The sequence below is a fragment of the Hyperolius riggenbachi genome, chromosome 3 (genome assembly GCF_040937935.1).
Source record: "Hyperolius riggenbachi isolate aHypRig1 chromosome 3, aHypRig1.pri, whole genome shotgun sequence".
Lineage (NCBI taxonomy): Eukaryota > Metazoa > Chordata > Amphibia > Anura > Hyperoliidae > Hyperolius > Hyperolius riggenbachi.
In genome coordinates this window covers 297,563,009-297,577,190 of record NC_090648.1, presented here as the reverse complement: position 1 = coordinate 297,577,190, position 14,182 = coordinate 297,563,009, and the positions used below count along the sequence as shown (strand labels likewise).

The 14,182-nt window shown below is 44.2% G+C and overlaps 1 protein-coding gene across 2 annotated transcripts in view; it reads left to right on the top strand.

Moving 5' to 3' along the window:
- Positions 1–383: 383 nt before the first annotated feature.
- The window catches only part of PRICKLE1 (prickle planar cell polarity protein 1), a 121,479-nt gene continuing 107,680 nt past the window's right edge, over positions 384–14,182 (top strand). Inside the window, exon 1 of one of the 2 annotated variants that reach the window (XM_068276559.1) lies at positions 384–700. The gene's annotated coding sequence lies outside the window, so the exon portion shown is untranslated. Of the gene's footprint in view, positions 701–8,619; positions 8,639–14,182 lie in introns of those variants that run through there. The other variant, XM_068276560.1, reaches the window with a different exon arrangement.

Here is a 14,182-nt window from a genome sequence, read left to right as displayed (position 1 = left end):
TATAACTTTGTTACAACACAAAGGAAATTAGAATTCCTCCATCCTCCAAGGGGGGAATTCCGTTCTAGAGTTGTATAAGAAGACGAGCAATTAAGATCTTGTGTTCTGCACCAGTGAACTTTAAATCTAGATGACATTCCTCCTGCTCGGGCTGAATCTTTGTAAGGTGACCGCATGATGACAAAGTCTGGAATCAAGGACAGCAAGATATTCATTGTGTGAGAAATAATGATGATGATGATAATAATAAAGCACCCCCTGCCGGGCCAGTAATAGCCGCCCGCCTGCCTGCAGGGCAAGTGTGTGCTGTGCTGATATCAGCTCGCCGGATGACTGGCTGAGAGCCGCCAGCAGCAGCCAATGAGCGCAGAGGAAAGCTCCTGTCACGTTAGCTGTGTGGAAGTCTTGCAGCGCACAGTGCTAGTGGTAGAGCTGAGAACAGCCGAGTCTCACCTCCGCTGATGAATCCGTGCTGACTGGTCTGGATCGTCACTGCTGTGTGCAGCCCAGCCGTCCTTCTAGCGTCTGCACAATGAGCTGCGCGTCCAGCACGCTCTAATGACTGGAGCTCCAGCAGGGAAGACACTGCACGGCTTGGAGAGCTTTATTATTCCCCTATTCATGTGACTGGCAGTCTGGGACACGGGACTCTGCACCGGGGGACATACGGGGTTATAGAAGCTGAGCCACCTATTCTTGGGTAAGTTCCTGCAGTTACTACACGCTGCATGCATTATCAGCCTGGCTCACAGATGACCTGTACGCCTATATGTGTGCATTACGTGGGGGCTGCTTGTAGTGACAGTCACAGGAGAAGTTCTTGTGTATGGAGTTCTGGGGGGGCCTGGGGAGGGGGGGATGTGCTGAGGAATGTCAGCCACCCTGGGTTTCCTGTCACCCTAGCCTAGACATTCTTCTGGGACTTCGTTCGTTTTAATGGTAACAGCAGCAAGTTACAAGAGACTCGCATACATGCATGCAGCCTAAAGTTTAGTTTGGGCACCAGTTGCTGCATTAACCCTTCACTCCAAGGAGTCTGGCTGCTCCTTACTCTGCATCTCCCTCTGCTGGTTGGAAACGGACTCACGACTTCTTCAGTAAGTGTATTTTTAGCAGTTCTGGAACCTATTCATAGGTACAAGAGTATTACTTTTACTTAGTCCCCTGTACCGGTTGATTTTTTTTTTTTTTAAACCAGAGATATATACAATTACCCAATTGTCTCTGCAGTGTCTTGGTACTGGAAGGTGCTGAGCAGCAGGAGGCTCTTCTGGTAGTACACTTAGTTACATCTCTCTCATACTGACTCGTTGCCGTGGCAAAGGCTTAGGCATCACTCAGAAATAGACCCAAACTGTGTGGCTACCACTGGCTAAGTACGCTGTCATCACAGTGACTGACTATGTTTGGGCCAGTGTTAGCCTCGGTGTTTGGGTCCAGTACCAAGTGACGTGCCAGCCATGGCAATGTGTCACTATGAGGGAGGAGACATTGTATAACTAAAAGGGAGCTTCCTTCTGCTCTGCGCTTTCCGGTACGAAGCACTGCGGGGGACAAAAGTGGTGGTGGGCTTTGTTAAACTAATATGCAATAGGTACAAGAGTTTTTGAAGTACAGTTTCATTCCCTTTAAATGTATCCATACAGTGACTTCTCACGAAATCCATAATTGTCCTATTGTTGACACGTGTATGTAATGCTTTAGATTAGCTGTACACTTTGCATGGGGTCAACCACAGAAGTCTGACAAGTTGGATTTTTTTTTTTTTACATTGTAAAGTGTTTGGATTTGACTACCTGTATGATCAAGCAGTTTCTGGATATGTCACCATTAGCACAAATGTAATTGGTTTAGGTGTGCCATATGTCAGTGGATGATCAGTCTATCCGGTGAAGTCTGTAAAGTTGGTGAAACCACAATTAGCCCGCATACACACTTCCAATTTTACTTTTTCTTTTGGCCCTCATGCTAGATAGAAGTGGTAAAATTAGCCAATCCAAAATTGGATTTGTGTACGCATCCTGACAGTCTGATTTCCCTGTAAAAATGTTTAAATGCTATGACTAGTAATGTAAGGTGAAATTAGATATGGCAGTATTGTTGCTCTACAATTAGTAGAACTACCCTGGACTGAACCGGAACGTTGCACATGACTGGATTCAGAAGGTTACTAGTCTCAATTCATTGTAAAACTATCAACAGACTTTCAAATCTGATGCACCCTTTGCAAAATTCCAGTTCAGCCCCGGTGAAATCTGCTTCCTCTGGAGTAAATGATTACAGTACTCTAAAGTTAGCACTCAAGCTCATCACTATCTTGTCAGATGTCCAGTCAGTGTTTTGGGCAGCTTGAGGATTCATGGTTTCATTTGCAGAGGCTAGATTCATGTGCCACTTTGGACCATCATCTCATCCTTGCATAACACAATGTTTAATCATTGAGTATTAGGACTAGCTGGATCTTTGTATGAACCTTTTGTCTTTTGTACTTAGTTGCTGGATGTTCTGATTATACTGTGTGCTGAACTGCTCATGCATCTATGTTCCTCACTATTGTCTTGTTTTGTACTCTGTGCAGTGCTACAGAAAATGTTGGTGCTATATAAATAAAATAATAATGTTGCATGTGTCAGAAGCAGAGGATCAGGGTATAGCCATATAGCTGTTTTAAAGGGTTCTATTTTTTGTTGCCAGAGTGCAGATAGGTTCCATGGCAGCCACTCCCAGTATGATACCTTTCTGGCAGGGGCAATGTATAAGGTGGGTGTCCATATTTTTATATAGGGTATGCGCTCATTGAACAGAGGGGATGCCCTCTCTTTTACACCCTGTACAGTCACATAGATCACTCATATGAAAGGCTAGCCCTGTTCTTTAGCTCCCTTCACAATGTCTAAGTATTTAAAGCTGTGTGTGATAGGCTGTGTTTTTCAGCAATGTTCCTAGAAGGAGCATAAACAATAGGGTCATTAACCATACCCTCAGCATCACAGAGCGCCAGTTGAAGTCACTGAGCAGTTTATGGCCACCGAGGCAGAAACAACTGTTCCCCTGAGTGTTGCAGTCTCATCTGGCGCCGAGGAGTGTTAACCGTATAATAGAGTTGTTGATCTTTTTGCAAGTAAATAGCATTCCCTTAGGGAAGTGGAGAAAGAATCTGATTGTTGTATCACATGTCTCTTTAAACGAGCATCGCAGGTTCAAGGGCAGCAAACGTGGAGTTGTTGTTTTATTGTAGTAATGGTGCCTGTCTGTCATTGTTATAGACCGCTGCGCCCATAGAGCCTAGGTTGTGTGTATGTGAAAGCACTCAGAAATAAATGCTTGCAAATGTAATCCCATGTATTGGATATGTGTCAGAATGAATGAGCTGGAAAATCCTCTGTAGTTGGAAATGCTTTTCCCTTAGGGCATATAAAGGAGATTTAAAGCTTCTCTAGAACAATTTTAGTGATAGAAGGTTGCAGCACCTCTTTAATCTACATATTGGTGTTGGTAGAAAAAGCAGATGCAGCAAAAGTGTGCTTAAAATGCAGACAGCTTAGAAAAGCAAATGGCATCTATGTGGCAGTAGGCTGTCAGGGATGGCTTCTCAGCCTATGTGAGCAGCCACAGGGTTTCAGTTCTGCTCTGATGGAAGAAGAGCCACAGCTGACTGCTAGGCTTTGTGTGCAAGAAGATACTGTAATAAAACTTGCTTTATTAAAGAAAGTTGATCAGTTCTAAGCTACATCTTGGCTAAACAGACACAGTGTTGCTATATGCGTACTTCTACCTTTACTTGGAGATGATGCATTTATTGATTCTTACTTAGGCCTCAATTCACGGAGCATTATCAAACGTTTATCAAACACTTTATCAAACGTTTGATAATTTACCTCATGGGTAAAATCTCACTAAGGTGTTATATATTTGTTGAACGTTTTATCGGTAAAACATTCGATAAATATATAACACCTTAGGGAATTTAAAATGAGATTTTACCCATGAGGTAAATTATCAAACGTTTGATAAAGTGTTTGATAAATGTTTGATAATGCTCCGTGAATTGAGGCCATAGTTGCTAGGAATAGATGTAGCAGCATGATTGATTACAGGCCAGGGAAGTTGGTAGGGGGTAGCCAACGGCAGACAAACTTATTCAGGAGATAATTGGTTTCCCACTCATCTACACTCTTGTACTTGTGAGAATTTTTTAGCATTGCCGTATGGATATATTGAATAAAGGAGCAACATGCCAGGACACTGATTCTGACTGCTGTGCTGCTTTTTACCCCCAATCAGCTGCCTGTGTATTTACTGCGTGAATGGCAAACTATGGCTGAAACTACATTTTTCGTGGTAGCAGATGCTAATACAAACCTACTTTTCTTCTTTTAAAACCTTAGCTCATGCTCTTATAGTTTTCAGTAAAGCTGTATTAGGAAGCATCTTATCACTCAAAGGACACCTGAAGTGAAAAGGATTTGGAGGCTGCCATATTTATTTCCTTATAAGTAATACCTGTTGCCTGGCTATCCTGCTGATTCTCTGCCTCTAATACTTTTAGCAATAAACCCTGAACAAGCATGCAGCAGATCAGGTGGTTCTGACACTATTGTCAAATCTGACAAGATTAGCTGCATGCTTGTTCCTGGTGTTATTCCGACACTACTGCAGCCAAATAGACCAACAGGGCTGCAAGCCAACTGGCATTGTTGAAAAGGAAATAAATATGGCAGCCTCCCTATACTTCTCACTTCAGGTTTCCTTTAATTAACTTTCAGCCAATCTTAAATATTCAGTCAAATGATCTTTCAGGGATCCTTTGCAAACACAGGCTGGTTCTGGAAGTGTGGGCATTTCTTTCCCCTGATTGTGATGCTGAAGACTATGTCCTTTTGTTGTGCTTCCCAGTGACCACATCATTGCCCTAACTTGCGCACATCTGCCTCCCATGTGGCAACTGATGCAAGGTGGACTATGATCCTGATAGCCTACCTCTGAATTGACAAGTGTCCTCCCAATGATTTCCAGTTTTATTGGAATTGCAAGGCCCTGCTATCTCTAGGGGAGATTTTGCGTGATTTCCCACACATAAATTCAGAAACCAGGGATGTGGAGGAGGAGTCAGAGCAATTTTTGGGTACTCTGAGTCGGTGGTTTCATAAACTGAGGAGTCAAATGATTTTTATACCAACTCCACAGGCTTGATAATTATTAGACTAAGGAGTAGGAGTCGAGGAGTTGGACGAGTTTTGGGAACCTGGAGTCGGAGTTGGAGCAGTTTTGGGTACCTGGAGTCGGTGGTTTCATAAACTGAGAAGTCGAACTCGGATGATTTTTATACTGACTCCACAACCCTGCCAAAACACAGGGGCCCACATAATAATTTTTCATCTTCCATTTTAAGTACATTTTCAGCACTGTGCAATTGGAAAGGTACAAAAGTACTGTCAAAATAATTATTTTGAGTATTTTCTTGCATGCTGGTGATTTTAAAATGCATTTTATGGACCGTTTTAAAAATATCACCTAGGAGAAAACTTCGCCTCTGACATAGGAGACCAGGGTTCACATCTTGGCTGAAGCTAGTACCCATTCAGTGAGGAGTCCTTGGGCAAGACTCATTAACACTGCGGTGGTCTGTTGAGTGTGCCTGTAGTGAGCTTTGAGACCAACAGGAAAAAGGTGCTATATAAATGTTAGCATTATTTTTATTATAATTGTGATCTGTTATAGGCCAAATGCAGGAAAATCAAATTAGGCCCCGTTCACACTTGCGGTTTTGTCAAAACCGCACCGGATGTCCGGACCGCACCGTATCCGGACCGGACCTGATCCGTACGGTTCCTATACGGATCCGGTCCGGATCCGGTCCGTTTGCATCCGGTTTCCGTGCGGTGTGAACACGGTTGCGGTCCGGATCCGGTTTCTTAAGGAGATAACAACCTGTAAATACCTGGGGTCTGGGAGGTCAGCAGAAGGGTCTGGGGTCATTGTTGGAGACAGGTGGACGTGTGGAGACCATCCGTGGATACAGAGACTGCAGTTGGGACCATGGATCCAGGCATTTTTCGTATACCTGGGAATTCTCTGTTGTTCGCCTCCTCGTTATCAGACTTATATCAGACATGTTGCTGCCTAGAGCTCCAGCATGAAATCGCTGCTGCCCCACTCTGTGAACTCCATGTGGTCCCCATCCAAAATGCATAGGAAGTGGGGTAGAACGTCCGGTTTTTGTAGCCAGTGTGTTGTGCGCTCTCCGGTTCTCATTACTTTGTATTGGCCGGATGGTGCAGTCCGGCTCCGCCCCGGATACGGCTGCCGGAGGAGCCGGACCAAAAAATAGCGCATGTTGGAACGGACGCCGGAGTCCGGATCCGGTCCGGCTCCGGTCCGGCAGAACGGACGCATGTGAACGGACGCATAGGCTTTCATTGCTATTGCCGTGCGTCCGTTCCGTCCGATCTGCAAGCGGTCCGGCTCCGGCACGGCGATTCCGGACGGCCACCGCTAATGTGAACCGGGCCTTAGGAGTCTGAACTTTGATTTGTTGCTTTTAGCTCTGAAGAGATCTGCATGATCATTTGAATAGCCACTGGAAAGATTGATTGGAAAGCAAAAGCTGATTGGTTAGTGACGTAAATGCTAGATTTCTCTTCTACAAATTTCTGGGTGCTGGCTTTTAAATAATTGTAATATACATTTGTGAAGTAGTCAAGTCTGTATTTTGGTGAAGGAAGTGATAAATATATTTTTACGTGCAGAGATGATATATTAATTGCCTGTGATGATTATGACCTCTGCACATTGTTCTGGAGTAAGGTTCGTTTCACACTTAATTAAGAAACGTATCCGTGGCTCTGTTTTTTGGCCTGAACCAAAACCGGAGCCATGGATACCAATGTTTAAAATATCGTCCGTCTTCACACACTTTAAAAACTGATCCGGGGAATCCGTTTTGAAAAACTGAACGGAGAGTCCGGATTTGTCGGGACTTTACGGGCCCCAGATACATGGAGGGGTAGTGAAAGGCAATACAAAAATGGATCTCCCTCTTCACAGGCTATTTTGCACAAAAAAAGTAGAGCGATCTGGATTGCCTACTCCTCTCCTTCTTCCCTCAATGCCCACCCCATAGGTGTCTTCAGGTAGCCTGGAGAGGGTAGCAGCCAGGAAGGGGGGCAGCGGGGATGGGGGATGCCCCCCCCCTCCTCCCTCACCAGGTTCCCCCGTCCCTGCTCCCCCTCCAGCGATCTGCACTATATGTAATGTAATGAGCAGCGAGCAGGGAAGCAATTACCTACTTCCTTCCTCCACTCACCTCGTGACTTCCTGCAGTGCTGCCCACTGAAGTATAGAGGGTGGCATTGCAGGAAGTCGGGTGGCGAGCGGTGGAATGCAAGGTAGGTAATTGCTTCCCTGCTCGCTGCTCATTACCGCTGCTTCCTGGCTGCTACCCCCTCCAGCTCGGCACTTCCCTCCCCCTCCCCCTCCACCCCCCCCCCCCCCCCTCCCCTCACGGCCAGGGTTGGTGATAGGTGTGGTTTTTTTTTTGGTTTTTTTTGAGTTCCTGCTTTTGAAAACCGGAGTCTGGGCCACGGATAGCTTTCTGCAACCATGCCTAGTGTGGACCGAGCCTAACCAGAAATTGCAACCAACATATTGCAGGGGGAGGTGTCTTTAGGAATAATAAGTAACTAAAACAGAATGGTGATAGAGGGGATAGGAGTTTGTGGCTTGTGTGAGTGGATGCACCCCTCTGACACACTCACTCTATTGCATTTCAACAAAAAGACAAATCAAAACTAATTTTAGGATTGTAAAATATTTATTTTACTACAAAATTGGGATTTGGACAGACTTTTCAGTGTGTACAGTTAGGCTACGTTCACCCTAACTCCATTGTAATGTGCGTGCAACAGATTGCTTCAGATTTCAGAATCCGTGTCTTACAGTAAAGTGTGCCCATTGTCCAATCACAGAGCATTGCTTTGCAATTATAACTTACATTGTTTTAACATGCATGGTGTAAAGTACCCTATAGAATACTGGTACATTTGAATAGGTTTTTGGTTTGTGTTTTACATGATTTTCTCAATTTGTTTCCACTATTTTAGTTCTGTGTTGATTTAGGCTGATGGCTTTGTGTAGTTTTCAGGGTACATACACAGAGTAGAGCACTTCCATCTGTCTTTTTAGCAGGGCAGGATTATAGGAGGGTGTGAGTTTCAGAGTGTTTGCCTAAATGAGACTCCAGATGTGGGAATTCAGCTGTTCCCTGTCACTTTGGTGACAACTGATCTTTCCCCAATAAGCTTTGGCTTTCACCATTTTGCTCAACTAGGTGTCAATGTTTCAGCCCTTTGCAATAGTAAAAAGAAAAATAAATTACTAGCCTTCAGGGAGACGTCTGCTATGGTTGGCTTTCTTTATATCTACTAGAAAGTGACTTCTACTTTATAACGCTGTTGGTAGCGGACGATCATGGGAATAAAGGCTTCTGCTCTTTGGTCTTCTCTAGGCCTCGTGACCTTGAAAAGTACAGACATCTGTCTATCATAGTCTACTTACTACTTTTATCATCCAAGTCCTGGAAGAATGATGCAGCATTTGAGGAATCCTCTTGATTAGGCAATATTTACTCTCACTGGAGGTATGAAACAGTAACCATTTATCATTCTGTCAAGCCGGATTCAGTTTAGTCTGACTTCAATGTGGTCTTAGTTTATGGCGAGTTTCTTTGCCCTTGGACAGACATCTATCATTGTACCTCTGCTGGGGGTCTCCGGGGAAGGGGGAAAAGTCTGAGGATGTTGGTGATGTTACAACTATTTCTTAATGCAAACTGAATGACGGGAAACGCTAGCTGAGGGTTTCTTAATAGCTTTATGGTAGAAGCTTAATTCAGTAACACAGAAAATGACTATAAGCTCATATGATATAAAATCTGGTTTATATGTAGCATGACGGAATGTTTAGAATAAAATGTCTTTGGAGGGAAGTGTTTTGATTATGTGACATGACCTTTTTTTTTGTAGCTGCTCTTTCTTCTGTCTCTGGCAAATAGTAGTCTGATCCAGCACTATCAACATATTTTATATATTTTTTTTTGTGTGTATGGTTTCCAGTGTCTGTTACCCCGGCTGGACCAAGTGGTGATTAGGAGACTCTGTTCAGAAGAGCAATTAATATGCCTCCAGTGACAGATTCAATCAGTTCTGCCACAGAAAGCCAAGACAAGTAAAACAGTTTATCATGTTTTATAATCAGATGTGTTGGGAGCTGCTGTTTGTCTGGATTATAAAAGGAACTGGGATGAGTTTAAGCTCTGAGCATTTGCAGAAATGTGCTGTCCGCTCCAGAAAGAAGAAGAAAAAAACTTTGTGTGGTTAATGGTTGAGCTATTAAGATTAGAGGCAGATGTGTGTAAAAGGCAACAAGGGAGTCTGTTCTCAACAATATCCCATAGGGAACAGGGGCACAGAAGTAAACCTTAATTAGTCTGTGACTTCTGCACTCTCTGGGCCCAAGTTACTAGCAAAGGTAATTATTTATGCCAAGTCTAGCAGCAGCTGAGACAGACTTTGTATCCTAATAATATTTGGCTTATTGGTTACAGAAAACAACTATTCTTTACAATGGCACATTCATTCACACGCCAGAATAACTTAATTAGAAATGCTCCTTTAAGACATTGTCAGTTCAGGGCTGTTAGTGCAAAGATTAATGAATATGCCTTCTAGGTATGCACTTAAAACTTTTGGTCTGCGCAGAAAAGCACAATCCACCAGAATGGACCACTACATGGTAAGCTAGCAATGTTGGGGGGGGGCAAAATAAAAAAGGTCTCCGAGAAATGTGGGCACAAGGTGAAGCTGAAAAACTGCTCATCCTGCTGTGGCAAATTTCGAGGCGGCGTTAATTACTATTCCTCCTTAAAGGGCGCCGTACAGTGGGGGTAATATGCAATTCGGCCTCCAGCAATTGCTGGCGCCCGAATTGCACTGGTTTTATTGTAATTTGGGTTCTGTCTTTTGCTGGGGCCCAAATGATTCACTGAGCGCCACTATAGCCATAATTCACATTACGGCCTATGGCAGCGCCTAAGTGACCTCAGCTTTGCGGTGCCCTTTTTACCTGACTCGGGCAGGGAGAGGGTGCCTTTTTATACACATGAAAGATTTTCGTCCTGGATAATCAGAAATAAACACTTTAAGGACGACCTAAGGAGTGGGAAAATATCTTAAAGTATACTAACTCATAACAGCTAGTCAGATTTTTAGATTGCTTTCAGAAGACTGGAATGCAATAAAATAAACATCCCAGCATATAAGAAAGTCAAAGTGGTAACATTAAATAGTTTTCTTTCTTTTTCATGTATTAATGTATTTTTGTGCTGAGAAATACAGAGGCTTCCATCTTCATTTTCTAATAAACCATGCCAGTTGCCTGACTTCTGTGCTGATGTCCTGCCTCCATAACTTTAGGTCACCGGCCCAGAATGAGCATGCAGATCAGATGTTCTCACTCTGGTACGCCTCCACTGGCTGCAAGTCTTTTCCTGATGTGTGACTCAGACAACTAAAGCCGAAAGTTCGGCATGACAGCCAGATAACCGTCGTCATTTATAAGAGACTAAAGATGACCGCCTATGTATTGCTCTCACTTCAAGTTCCCTTTAGCCAATTAAGTACCAGTGGTCTCTGCCCCCTTAAAGGCATACTGTAGGGGGGTCTGGGGGAAAATGAGTTGAACTTACCCGGGGCTTCTAATCGTCCCCCGGAGACATCCTGTGCCCGCGCAGCCACTCCCCAATGCTCCGGCCCGGCCTCCGGTTCACTTCTAGAATTTCAGACTTTAAAGTCTGAAAACCACTGCGTCTGCGTTACCGTGTCCTTGATCCCGCTGATGTCACCAGGAGCGCACTGCGCAGACACAGACCATACTGGGCCTGCACAGTACGCTCCTGGTGACATCAGCAGGAGTGAGGTCACGGCAACGCAGGCGCAGTGGTTTTCAGACTTTAAAGAGCCAGAGCATCGGTGAGTGGCTGCGCAGGCACAGGATGTCTGTGGGGGACCATTAGAAGCCCCGGGTAAGTTCAACTCATTCTCCCCCCCCCCCCCTTACAGTATCACTTTAAGGACCAGAGACCGCTGGTACAAGAAACGACGGAATACCGACGAATCGCCACACATATCCTCTGTCCACGCTGCATGCCGGGAACCTCTGGCCACCCACTCTGCCGTTTTTATGATGTCAGAGTCCTGTGATCCAGACAGGAGCCGCTGTTATTGGCTCCTGACCGTGTATCAATATAAGCCAATTGGAATTTCTTACAGTGATGGACCAGGTCAGGAGCCAATTAAATCAGCTCCTGACCCACTCACAGGTCTCTGCCATTATAGAGACGGCAGAGCGAGTGAGCTGTGGCGGGGGTAGACAGCGGCACGAGCGACAAGAGTGGCGAGAATGCGCGGCGTCTGTGAGCTGAAAACTATGCTCTGGCAGCCACATCGATATCAAAGCAGGGCGTAGGTTTCAACTAGCATCTTTAACCGGTTATTGAAAGATTCATTGCCAGTGCAGCAGTTCAATTTGGGAAGTTTAGTAAAAGTGAGTTGAAGCACTGTATGATTGAAATTCCTTTCCTGCAAAAATATTTTATTCTGCTCTCCCAGTCTTGTGACAGTCTTGTGGTTCAGAGAACTAGACAGCTTAGTCAGGCAACTAAGCCAGGAATGCAATATTTTTTACCCTGTACCCAAAGAAAATGCACACATATCAGACCTCATACAGAATAATACTTTTCTAACCACACTCTGTTCACCTTCTTTGAGCCTTCAATGACCTAATAATGGCTTTCTTACTCCTTTCATCTTCCCATACCTGGCTACAATACTTTTTCTAGTATTGTTCTCACTCTCTGGATTTGTCTCCCTTCTGTTTGACTTGCCCCTACCTTTTTAATACACGTAGGCTTTGTTCACATCTAAAATCAATCGCAAACACAAGCGGTTTCGTTATTTTTTTGCGTGTTTATCCCCCCCCCCCACCCGGCAATCGCGCGCTACACGTTTGGAAAAAGCGCTTTTGCAAAGCGATTCCTTTTTTCTCACTTCTTGACGTCAGTCAGGAAGTAAATTCTTTCACCCGGAAATGACTAAATACAATGTATTTTATTCATAAAAGCGTGAACGCAATCGCCCCATGAAGCGATTTTGTGAGCATTTAGCACTCTTCCTATACCCTCCATTAAAGCAAAATCGCCCCAAAAATAATACAGTCACTGCTTTGCGGAGCGCAAAGCAGACAAAACGCGCTGATATGAACCTTCTCATAAAGATTCATTGCACAAGCATTTTGTGGATGATTTTGAAAATCGCCTGTGCTCGAAAAAAGGCCAAAAACTCCTTAGATGTGAACAACCCCTTAAAGTGAACCAGAGACGAAGCACCCTCATGTATTTTACCATATGTATTAGTGGGAACATTAGAGAAAACACCTACCCTGCTCTCTTTCATTCTTCACTGTTCAGCTTGCTTATCAGCCCTGATAAAATCCCCGACTGAGCATTGTCTGGCTTTGCTCAGGATTCCTTATAGCTGAGTCATTATAGCAGAACCAGAAGGGGGCAGGTTTAGGCTTGAAAAGACATCAGAGAAGACAGACTCAGCTATAATGATTCCTGAGCAAAGCCAGACTGAATGCTCAGTCAGGATTTTATCAGGGCTGTTAACAAGCAGGCTGAGCAGTGAAGAATGAAACTGAGAGCAGGGTAGGTGTTTTCACTAATGTTCCCACTGATATATATGGTAAAATACAAGAGGGTGCTTTGTCTCTGATTCACTGTAAGCAGATGTATAAGGCATGCCTTTTCAGCGTGACCTTCCTATCCTAGGGCCCAGGCTTAGGCTTGCACATTAGTGTGCAATGCAGGTGATTGGGCATTTTACATGCCTGCAGCAGTGCATTGTCAGAAGTGTGCCCTTCATACAGTGCAGTTAATGCATATTGCAAAGTGATACACATTACTAAAATTCGCCAGCAATGCAAAAGTGTGCTCAGGCTCCTACTCCCTGTCCTTTCTCTCCATTACTGTTTAACCACAGTGCAATTTCCTCTACCTAATTTATCCCATACTGTTTGCATCTTTATCCTGCCACAGAGGGGGTACATTTTAGTGCACAATTGTACCACTGTGATTCCTTTTTGGATAATACCAGAGGCCTGGCTATCCTGCTGATCATCTGCCTCTTATGCTATGTACAGGATACACTTTTCTGACAGATTTACTGTCAGATCGATTATTTCCAATAGATCTGATTTCTGATCGATTTTTTCCGTTCACGTCTATGGAAAACTGATCGGGCCTGTTGGAAATATTCGATCTGATGGTAAATCTGTCAGAAAATTCTATTGTGTACCTAGCATTAAGCTCTGTTTCCATTAGAGTGGAGAATGGACACTTTTTTTTTTTTTGTCCTTTCTTCGCCCATCCAGTGAATAGCTTAACACTTGTCACGCTGGATGTCCGGGATCCGATGAAGTAAGCAGGGTGGACTTCTGTGCAATCCGCGATAATCCCGGGCAGGCTGATGCATTCTCCCATATAGCCTATGGGAGTAACGCATCTGCCCCAGGTTGCAGCCAGATCATTCTGAGCGGACATTACACAACTGCTCCTGCTGGTCTGGCATAAGTGGAAACCGAGCCTTTTAGCCATAAACCTTAGCCATAAACATTGAACAAGCATGGAGATCAGGTGTTTTGACTGAGATCTGACTGATTTAGTCACATGATTGTTTCTGGTGTGATTCAGACACTACTGCAGCTTGAGAGATCAGCTGGACTGCCAGGCAAATGGTATTGTTTAAAAAAAAAATCGATATAGCCACCTAAGTTTTAATATTAACTAAGAATTGACAAAACTTCATGCAACTAGCCCGCAAAGTACCTTATTTTTCTGAATATAAGACTCACCTGACCATAAAACACACCCAGATTTAGAGGACAAAAACCATGGGAAAAATATATATACTAAACCTGATGGTGCAGGGGTGTCTTGTGAATCTTCTCCCCCTATTCCCCCCCAATTATGTCCCCCATGTACCTCTTGTGGTGGTCTTGTGCCTTATGTCCCCCTTATGCCTCCCTTGTAACTCTTGTGTCCTCCTCTGTCCACTTGTGTCCCTCT